Below are 11,223 nucleotides of genomic sequence, written 5' to 3' on the forward strand. Positions count from 1 at the left end.
CAAGGAAGTATCTGCGGCTGTGCCGATGCGTTGCCGCACCATGCATCTGCACAGACTTATCGACAAGCATGACACACTTAACCCAATTGATTCTAGAGCAAATTGCTTGTTTGTTGATGGTGTGCTTGTGGAGGAGTTGACCCAATAGATGCCAGCAATGCAATATGTGGTGGTTGGTGCTACAACATTAATAGTTCTCATTGCGTCATACAATTGTCCTAGTGGACACAGGGATTCACCATCACTCATGATGTCAAAGTGATTCCTCTAGGGTGTTATGATTTGTTTGTTGGCGTTGATTGACTCGAGATACATATAGTCCCATGTGGGTGCACTGGCGCGAGAGGTGGATGCGCTTTTGATACGTCTCCAATGTGTCTATAATTTTTGATTGTTCCATGCTATTATATTATCTATCTTGGATGTTTTATATGCATTTATATGCTATTTTATATGATTTTTGGGACTAACCTATTAACCTAGAGCCTAGTGCTAGTTTATGTTTTTTCCTTGTTTTTTAGTTTCGCAGAAAAAGAATATCAAATGGAGTCCAATTGACCTGAAAATTTACGGAGAATATTTTTGGAAAATATAAAAAATACCGGTACGAAAAGATACCGGAGAAGAGTCCCGAGGCCACCACAAGGGTGGAGGGCGCCCCACCCCTAGGGCGTGCCCCCCATCCTTATCGTCGCCTTGTGCCCCCCCCCTTGACTTGTCCTCGACGCCAACACCTCCTATAAATCCCCAAACCTCCAGAGCAGAACCTAGATCAAGAGTTCCACCGCCGTAAGCCTCTATAGCCATGAAAAACCAATCGGGAGCCCGTTCCGGCACCCTGCCGGAGGGGGAAACAATCACCGGTGGCCATCTTCATCATCTCGGAGGTCTCCATGACGAGGAGGGAGTAGTTCGCCCTCGGGACTGAGGGTATGTACTAGTAGCTATGTTCTTGATTTGGCACGATCTTGATGTACCATGAGCTTTGTTATTATAGTTGGATCTTATGGTGTTCTTCCCCCTCTACCTTCTTGTGATGAATTGAGTTTTACCTTTGAGGTTTTCACTATTATCGGATTGAATACTATTATGGATTTGAGTACACTTGATGTATGTCCTGCATGGGATACCTGTGGTGATAGTGGGGCGTTCTATTGATTCACTTGATGTATGTTTTGGCACTCAACTCACGGATTCCCGAGGTGACATTGGGGTAATCTATGCATAGGGGTTGATGCACGTTTTCGTCCTTGTTTCTCCGGTAGGAATCTTGGGGCACTCTTTGAGGTTCTTTGTGTTGGATTGAATATTATGAATCTGAAGTTGATTGATGCATATCGTATAATTGACCCACAGATACTTGTGGTGACATTGGGGTATCTAGCTGACATTAGGGTTGATTGATGTGTTTTTATATGGTGTTATTTTACTACGAACTCTAGGGATGTTTGTGACACTTATAAGAATAGCTCAATGGATTGATAGGAAATAATAACTTTGAGGTGGTTTCGTACCCTACAAGCAATTTCATCTTATATTGTAACATCCCAAATTTTCAATTTAGAGTGTTATACATAGATCATTCAAGCATATCATATTTTATTGCATATTGGTTTTGCGATCCTCGAAATTCTAAGCAACTCAAGGACCCTCGAAGAGAGTTGGGGATTTCACTATTTTCATATTTGAATTTTATCAAATATCGAAACGAGGATCAATTTGTTTTATTACATTTCTCTCCGAAAATATTTCATATAAAAAAATATATGAGAGGGGATAATATGACTTCCCCCAAAACAATGGAATATTGGAGGAAAAATATTAAAAACAAATAAATATTTTATTTGGGATTTTATTGCTATTTTATTTGCATAGGAAAAATTCATGTTTTTCAAAATTGCATTTTAGGCGCAAATAAATGTTTACCTTGTCCGGTAGATTTTTAGAGGACGGGGAAAATTTATTTCGGGATTTTTGGCGTCCGTTTAGTATTTATTTTTGGCGTTTCTCTGCGCAGATTTTTTTTTAAAAAAGTTTTTCCGCCGGACCGAACTGGGTCGAGGCCCAGTTGGCCAGCCGCGCCAGCCAGCCCCCGCCCCTACCGACTCCGACCGGAGTCCGGCCGGCGCACGCCGCCACCGCCGAGTCCGGGGAGGACTCCTCCTCACCCGGCCCCTTGCCATGCCGCCGCCTCGCCCGACCCCTTTAAAGGCCGAGCCGGCCCCGCCTCGACCCCCACACCACCACCACCTCCGCCAGCCCCGCCGTCCCGAGCTGCAGAGCCGCCCCGCCGCCGCAGCTCCGCCGCCGCTGCAGCCCACCGCCGCACCGCCGCCGCAGCTCCGCAGCGCCGCCGCCGACTTCGCCGGAGCCGCCGTGGTTTTTTTCTCGTCGGCTTATTTCGGTAAACCGTAGATCTAGATCCGTTTTTTAAATTCCGGTTTATTCTTTTAGATCGGTTTTTCTGTCGGTTTATTTATTTAGCGAACGCCTATTCGTTCGTTCGTTCATTTTAACGAATGATTTTCACTCGTTACCCGCAGACAGCGAACGTTCGTTCGTTAGCCTGTTCGTCAGTTTTTCTTTTTCTCGGATTTCTCGCGATTATTTTTGATCGCGATTTCTGATCCAATTTTCGTTTTAGTTTATCTTTTCGCTCGTTTATCGAAATCACGCGATTCAAGCGCCTAGATCTTCGTCTCGAAGCCCTGTTTCCGTTTAACCAACTTGAACAAGATTTTGTCACTGTAAAATTTGACTTTAGTACAGATTAGTAATTGGATCTTGGTTCTTTCGCATCTTGAGTTTCGTTGCTCCGTTCGATTTGATTCTTTTTGCAAACCGGAGTTCCTAAGTTGAACTTTCTGGTTGGATCTTCTTACTTGAGTTTTATCCACGCGTCTTTGCTTGATTGCTTATGTATGCTATTGTTTGTTTGCGATAGAACACCCGGAGTGCGAAGCGTGCTACTACGAGTCTCTAGGTTTCACGGATCATCAGCAAGGCAAGTAACACTTTGATCATACCCTTTGTCACCGAGTTTTTATGCATTAGTTCCAATCCTCAAACATTGCATGATTAGGTTGTGATTAACTTGTGGGTTTGGGAAATAGTTGATGAGGTAGAACCTATTGCCCTGTTATTATCAAACCCTTGGGAGTTACTTCTACGTATTGCTTATATTGCTATGCTATGCTCGTAGACGTGGTTTGGGTGAGTGAATCCATGACAGATGTGAGATTGTTAATTAATGGTTCAACTTAAGGTGGCAACTTTAATACACATCTGGGTGGATTTCTTGTCGGGCACCTGGAGAATCCAGTGTTGTCCTAGGATATCCCGGAGTACCCGTGTGATAATCCTAAGGTCCGCCACCCAGGCTCAAAGGGAACTGAGATGTTTCATGCTAGAAACTTCCGTGTGCAGCCACAAGCTATTATGGGCTCTAGCATAGTTGAGTAAGTTGCATGACCTCTTCCAGTGGTAGGCTAGCAGATGTAGAGGGATGTAGGTTGGTACTATCTACTCGGGGTTAGAGTTAATGCTTCTGAAAGACTGTGTCTCGGTCATCCGTTTCTCAAACACCATGTAGTGCGAGAAATCCAATGGAGGAGATCGAGTCTTGTGGGGGAAAAGTGCGCAACCTCTGCAGAGTGTACAATCTAATCATGGTTAGCCGTGTCCCCGGTTAAGGACATCTTGAGTATCTAGTACTTGGATTATCATATGTATCTCATCACTCTAATTTAATATTGTTGGGTTGATAATTACTTTTTAATTAGGATTGAGTTAGAGGAACCTTCTCAATGATGTTTCAACTACCATGATAGTTAAATAAAATCTATTCCTTTGTTGTAGGAAAAAATTGGCTTTTCGCAAAACTATAACCATAGAGCCTTTCCACCAGCCCAAATATGCATGTAGTGATAGCATTATTCTGTTCTTGCTCTACTGTGTTACATTGCCAGCATATTCCATGTGCTGACCCGTTTTCGGGCTGCAACGTATTATGTTGCAGACTTTTTAGACGAGGAGTAAGGTTCGTTAGGTCATTGCCGTGCAGCTCAGCTATGGCGTTGGAGTTGATGGACTCACTTTATCTTCCAAGCCTTCTGCTGTTATCGTATTAGATGGCCTTATGCCATATTTATTGTAATAAGTTCTCTTTTGAGACATTCGATGTAATAAGTGTGTGATTTCTACTCTGTTATAAATCCTTCGGGTACTGTGTGTCAGCATTACCGATCTAGGGATGACACTGAAGCACAGAGACTTGACCATTTGAGGTTGGGTCGCTATAAGATGGTATCAGAGCACACGCTGAGTGTAGGACACGACCACTAAGCTAAAGCCCTAGATCACTACTCTCTTCTCATTCCCGACTCCTCTCCTTTTTTCTACTCTTTAGGATGGCGGACGCAAGGAACAAGTTTGCACAACTGGATGAAGAAGCACCTTTTGGACGACACTTGAAGGAAGTCACTAAGTACCTGAACATTGGAATACCAAGCTTCACCGGGACTTACAATGCCACTTTACCAGAAGAGGAGCGCTGGATGATTCAAGTTCAAGTTCCAGGAAGGACGTTCGCGCCAGTCACTAAGCCCATAGAGTTTTCCTTTGATGCACCAACCTGGAGTCTAGGAAAGAGTATGGCAGCCCACATCACCATGGGACACATTGGAGAAGTTTACCATAAGGAGCTTAAGGATACTATTTACCAGATTTGTGGGCGCCGAGATGAGCAATGGGAGATGATCAGCACCAGGAAGGATAGATTAATCGCAGCTTTCATCCAGGAGTTAAACCAGCACATTCGTCGCCAGGAGAACCAGATGTGAGCAGGCATGAGATCTGAAGAAGGCGATGACAAGGATCACAGAACTGGAGGAAGAACTCAAGGCTACTTGCGAAGATTATGAGGAGGAAATCGTCGCACTAGTGGATAAGAATGACGATCTGAAAAGGAAGTTAGGAGTATTCATGGGAGACCCCGCGCCAGGAGGAGAAGACGATGAACCCAAGGTGATTCGTTCTGAAGACTACATCCTCATCGACGACACCGACTCGGACCCCGACGATAGCGACGATGACTATGTTGATGAAGCTGGATAGGACATCATGGAGTCTTCGACTGATCAATATTTCTAGTAGACCACCACATCAGTAGTAGTATTCCACCATGTATGTAGTATAGTCCGAGCACTTTTGTAACGATAGTTAGATCGATTGTATGCCCTTGCTTGATTGATTGAGTGATATGATTGTGTTTGTCTCATGTGCATATGGGTAGTGTTTCTCTCACTAGACCTTATTCTATTCTATTCTCTTCCCTCTAAACCCTTAGATGCCTCCGAGACGTGACCCCAGATTTACCTTCCCACCGGAGCTCACTCAGTTGATCCAACAGCAGAATACACTAATGCAGTTGTTAGTTCAGAACCAAGGCAACAACAAAAACAACCCACCACCACCACCAGTTGATAACTTAGCCCGTTTTCTGAGGTTGCAGCCGCCGGTGTTTTCCAGTAGCACCAAGCCGATAGTGGAGGATGATTGGCTCCGCCGGATTGGAAGGGAGTTAACCACTACAGGATGTACAGATGCTGAGAAGGTGCGTTTTGCCACACATCAGTTGGTTGGACCAGCAGCCTCATGGTGGGAGAATTACACTGTCACCTATCCTATAGCCACTGTTACATGGGATCAGTTTCAGCAAGCATTCCGCACCGCCCATGTCTCAACTGGATCTATGAGCATGAAGAAGCGTGAATTTCGCAACTTACGCCAGGGGAACCGTACTGTAGCTCAGTACGTAGATGAATTTAGTAAGCTGTCTCGTTATGCCCCTGATGATGTGGCCACAGATGTCGCGAAGCAGGAGAAGTTTATGGAAGGGCTGAATGATGAGATGAGCATGCAATTGATGGTGGCAACATTCAAAAACTACCAGGAGTTGGTAGATAAGGCTCTTATGATTGAAGGGAAGCAACAGCAGATCAAGAGCCGTAAGAGGAAGTATGGACAAGGAAGATACAACTCAGGAGCTCAGCAGAAGCCTCGTCTAACCCCGAACTCAGGAGGACTTGTTCATAACCATGGAGGTCATAACCACAATGGAGGAAGTTTGCATAACCACAATGGTTCCAAGAATGGGACTGGGAACGGAACAAGCAACAATCAGAACCGCTCCAATCCAGCCACACCCGCCAAGAGAGACCTAAGTCACATTACTTGCTTGAAGTGCGGGAAGACTGTACACTATGCCACGGAGTTTCCTGAAGCGAAGAATGGAAACGGTAATGGGAGCGCTGGGAAGAAGCCCAATCCATTCAACAAAGGACACATGAACCACGTTAATGTGGAGGAGGTTGAAGGGCAGCCAGACGCAATTATCGATAAGTTTTTGGTTAAGTCTTTTACCGCCCTTGTTCTTTTTGATACTGGTGCATCACATTCATACATATCAAGGGTATTCATGGATAAGTTTAAACTACCAACCCAAGCCCTTAGGACCCCTCTGTTAGTAAGTTCCCCTGAAGCAGAGTATATGGCTAGCCGATGGTGCGACCAGATACCCTTAACCATTGGTAGCCATGTTTTCCCATCAGACCTAATAATTTTGGAGTCACAAGGATTGGATATGATATTAGGCATAGACTGGATGTCAAAGTATGGAGGAAGCATTGACTGTGCTAGTAAGTCGATTTATCTCACCACCCCGGAGGGAAAAAGGATCAAGTATGTATCCAGGCATGCGACAAGGAGAACCCAAGTAAATTCCCTCTCAGGAATTGTTCAAGAAGAAGTGCCTATTGTAAAGGATTACCCAGATGTATTTCTAGAGGAATTACTAGGCATGCCGCCAGATCGGGACATCGAGTTTTTGATAGAACTATTGCCAGGCACCGGGCCTATATCGAAGAGACCATACCGGATGCCCGCAAATGATCTGGAGGAGATTAAGAAGCAGGTCAAGGAGTTATTGGAGAAAGGTTACATCTGACGAAGTTCATCACCGTGGGGAGCCCCAGTGCTTTTGGTTGAGAAGAAGGATGGATCATTGAGGATGGTTGTTGATTATCGGGCGTTGAATGAGGTGACGATCAAGAACAAATATCCACTACCGATGATAAATGATTTGTTTGACCAGCTGCAAGGAGCTAAGGTGTTTTCAAAGATTGATCTGCGATCAGGATATCACCAGCTGAAGATTCGGGAGAAGGATATACCTAAAACCGCATTTACCACAAGGTACGGGTTATATGAGTATACGGTCATGTCATTTGGACTGACTAACGCCCCTGCCTATTTCATGAGCATGATGAACAAGGTGTTCATGGAATATTTGGATAAGTTTGTTGTGGTGTTCATAGATTATGTAATGGTATACTCGAAGAATGAAGAGGAGCACAAGGAGCATTTGCGTTTAGTTCTCGAGAAACTCAGGGAACATCAGTTGTATGCCAAGTTCAGCAAATGTGAGTTTTGGTTGAAGGAAGTGGGATTCCTTGGACATGTTATATAAGGAGAGGGTATAGCAGTAGACCCAACCAAGGTTCAGTCAGTCACTGAGTGGTTGGCACCCACCTCAGTTGGAGAGATCCGTAGTTTTCTTGGACTCGCGGGATACTATCGGAGATTTATTGAGAATTTTTTCAATATTGCGAAGCCAATGACAGAGTTATTGAAGAAGGATACCAAATTTAAATGGACGGAAGAATGTGAGGCAAGTTTTCAGGAGTTAAAGAAACATCTGACAACAGCCCCCGTGCTGATTTTGCCGGATATACACAAGGATTTCCAAGTGTATTGCGACGCCTGTCGCTTAGGACTTGGAAGTGTGCTTATGCCGGAAGAGTTGTTTCGTATGCCTCACGACAACTAAAACCGCACGAATTGAATTATGCCACGCATGGAGTTAGCAGCCATAGTGCATGCGCTCAAGACTTGGAGACATTACCTTATTGGAAACCGTTGTGATGTGTACACTGATCATAAGAGTTTGAAGTACATTTTCACACAGAAGGAGCTGGACCTTAGGCAGAGGAGATGGTTGGAGCTTATAAAGGATTATGACATGAAGCTTCACTATCATCCAGGCAAGGCCAACATCGTAGCAGACGCTTTGAGCCGGAAGAGTTATGCTAACACCCTCGTAAGCACAGGATTGCCAAAGGAGTTAGCAGAGGATCTCATGGAACTTCGATTGGAGATTGTTCCTAGAGGTTTTGTTGCAACAATGGAAGTTCAGTCTACATTGTTAGGAAAGATTCGAGAAGCTCCGAAGGATGACAAAGATATTGCTGATATAAAAGAGAGAATGAGCAAAGGAAAGGCCAAAGGTTTTCGTGAGGATGAGCACGACACCTTATGGTTTGAGGACCGTGTTTATGTGCCCAATAACACAGAGATCAGCAAGTTAATACTTCAAGAGGCTCATGACTCACCATACTCGATATACCCCAGAAACACCAAGATGTATGTGGATTTGAAGGAACATTTCTGGTGGACTGGTATGAAGAAGGATATTGCTGAGTATGTAGCCGTATGTGATATATGTCAGAGAGTGAAGGCGGAACATCAAAAGCCAGCATGATTGTTACAGCCTATGCCGATACCCGAATGGAAGTGGGATAAGCTTGGCATGGATTTTATCACCGGATTGCCCAGGACCAAATCAGGATATGATTCTATATGGGTAGTAGTTGATCGCTTGACCAAAGTGGCTCACTTTATCACAGTGAAGACCACGCATACAAGTGCGAAGTTGGCCAAGATATACATGACCAGGATCATATGTCTGCATGGAGTTCCAAGGACCATCGTATCAGATAGAGGAACACAGTTTACCTCAAAGTTTTGGCATCAGCTGCACCAGACTTTGGGTACAAGGCTAGAGTTCAGTACATTCCATCCACAGACAGATGGACAGACCGAGAGAGTCAACCAGATTCTGGAGGATATGTTGAGAGCTTGTGCACTAGATTATGGATCTAGTTGGGATGACAATTTTCCCTACACGGAGTTCTCATACAACGACAGTTACCAGGCTAGTTTGAAGATGGCATCGTTCGAAGCCCTGTATGGAAGAAGGTGAAGGATGCCGTTGTTGTGGGATGAAGTTGGAGACCGACAGTTGTTTGGACCAGATTTGATTAAGGAGTCTGAAGAGAAGGTTAAGTTGATTCGAGATAGACTGAAGGTAGCTCAGTCCAGACAGAAGAGTTATGCAGATTCGAAATGCAAGGAAGTAACCTATGAAATTGGAGACAGAGCATATCTGCGAGTGTCACCCTTGCGAGGTGTTAAATGTTTTGGAGTTAAGGGAAAGTTAGCCCCGAGATTTGTAGGACCGTACCGAATTTTGGAACGTATGGGAGAGGTTGCCTACAAGTTGGAGTTACACGAAGGACTGTCAGGAGTTCATGATGTGTTTCATTTTTCACAATTGAAGAAGTCTCATGCTGAGGTGGCCGATATACCGCTAAGAGATACAGTACCCTTGTAAGCAATTCAGTTGGACAGTGATCTGACCTATGACTATGAGGAGAAGCCAGTCACGATTCTTGAATTTGCCAGCCGAGTCACCCGCAACAAGGTTATCAAGTTTTGCAAAGTTCAGTGGAGCCACCATACCGAGGATGAAGCCACCTGGGAACGAGAGGATGATCTTCGCAAAGACCACCCACACCTATTTTCTAGCCAACCCGAATCTCGAGGGCGAGATTCATCTTAAGGGGGGGTAGGTTTGTAACATCCCAAATTTTCAATTTGGAATGTTATACATAGATCATTCATGCATATCATATTTTATTGCATATTCGTTTCACGATCCTCGAAATTCTAAGCAACTCAAGGACCCTCAGAGAGAGTTGGTGGTTTCACTGTTTTCATATTTGAATTTTATCAAATATCGAAACGAGGATCAATTTGTTTTATTATTTTTCTCTCCGAAAATATTTCATATAAAAAATATATGAGAGGGGATAATATGACTTCCCCAAAAACAATGGAATATTGGAGGAAAAATATTAAAAACAAATAAATATTTTATTTGGGATTTTATTGCTATTTTATTTGCATAGGAAAAATTCGCGTTTTTCAAAATTGCATTTTAGACCCAATAAATGTTCACCTTTCCCGGTAGATTTTTAGAGCACGGGGAAAATTTATTTCGAGATTTTTGGCGTCCGTTTAGTATTTATTTTTGGCATTTTTCTGCACGGATTTTTTTTAAAAGTTTTTCCGCCGGACCGAACTGGGCCGAGGCCTAGTTGGCCAGCCGCGCCAGCCAGCCCCCGCCCCGACCGACTCCGACCGGAGTCCGGCCGGTGCACGCCGCCACCGTCGAGTCCGGGGAGGACTCCTCCTCCCCCGACCCCTTGCCCAAGCCGCTGCCTCGCCCGGCCCCTTTAAAGGCCGAGCCGGCCTCGCCTCGACCCCCACACCACCACCACCGCTGCCAGCCCCGCTGCCCCGAGCCGCAGCGCCGCCTCGCCGCCGCCGCTCCGCCGCCGCCGCTGCAGCCCGCCGTCGCCGCTGTAGCCCGCCATCGCGCCGCCGCGCTAGCCGCCGCCGCCGACTTCGCCGGAGACGCCGCCGTTTTTTCTCGTCGGTTTATTTCGGTAAACCCTAAATCTAGATCCGTTTTTTAAATTCTGGTTTATTCTTTTAGATCATTTTTTCCGTTGGTTTATTTATTTAGTGAGTGCCTGTTCGTTCGTTCGTTTTAACGAACGGTTTTCAACCGTTACCCGCAGACAGTGAATGTTCGTTCGTATGCCTGTTCGTCAGTTTTTCTTTTTCTCGGATTTCTCGCGATTATTTTCGATCGTGATTTCTGATGCGATTTTCGTTTTAGTTTATCTTTTTGCTCGTTTATCGGAATCAGGCGATTCAGGCACCTACATCTTCGCCTCGAAGCCCTCTTTCCGCTTAACCAACTTGAACAAGATTTTGTCACTGTAAAATTTGACTTTAGTACAAATTAGTATCGGATCTTGGTTCTTTCGCAGTTTGAGTTTCGTTGCTCCGTTTGATTTGATTCTTTTTGCAAACCAGAGTTCTTAAGTTGAACTTTCTGGTTAGATCTTCTTACTTGAGTTTTATTCGCGCGTCTTTGCTTGATTGCTTATGTATGCTATTGTTTGTTTGCGATAGAACACCCGGAGTGGGAAGCATGCTACTACGAGTCTCTAGGTTTCACGGATCATCAGCAAG

The sequence above is a fragment of the Triticum urartu genome, chromosome 1A (assembly GCF_056163025.1).
Source record: "Triticum urartu cultivar PI428250 chromosome 1A, HENAU_Tu73, whole genome shotgun sequence".
In the NCBI taxonomy this organism is placed as follows: domain Eukaryota; kingdom Viridiplantae; phylum Streptophyta; class Magnoliopsida; order Poales; family Poaceae; genus Triticum; species Triticum urartu.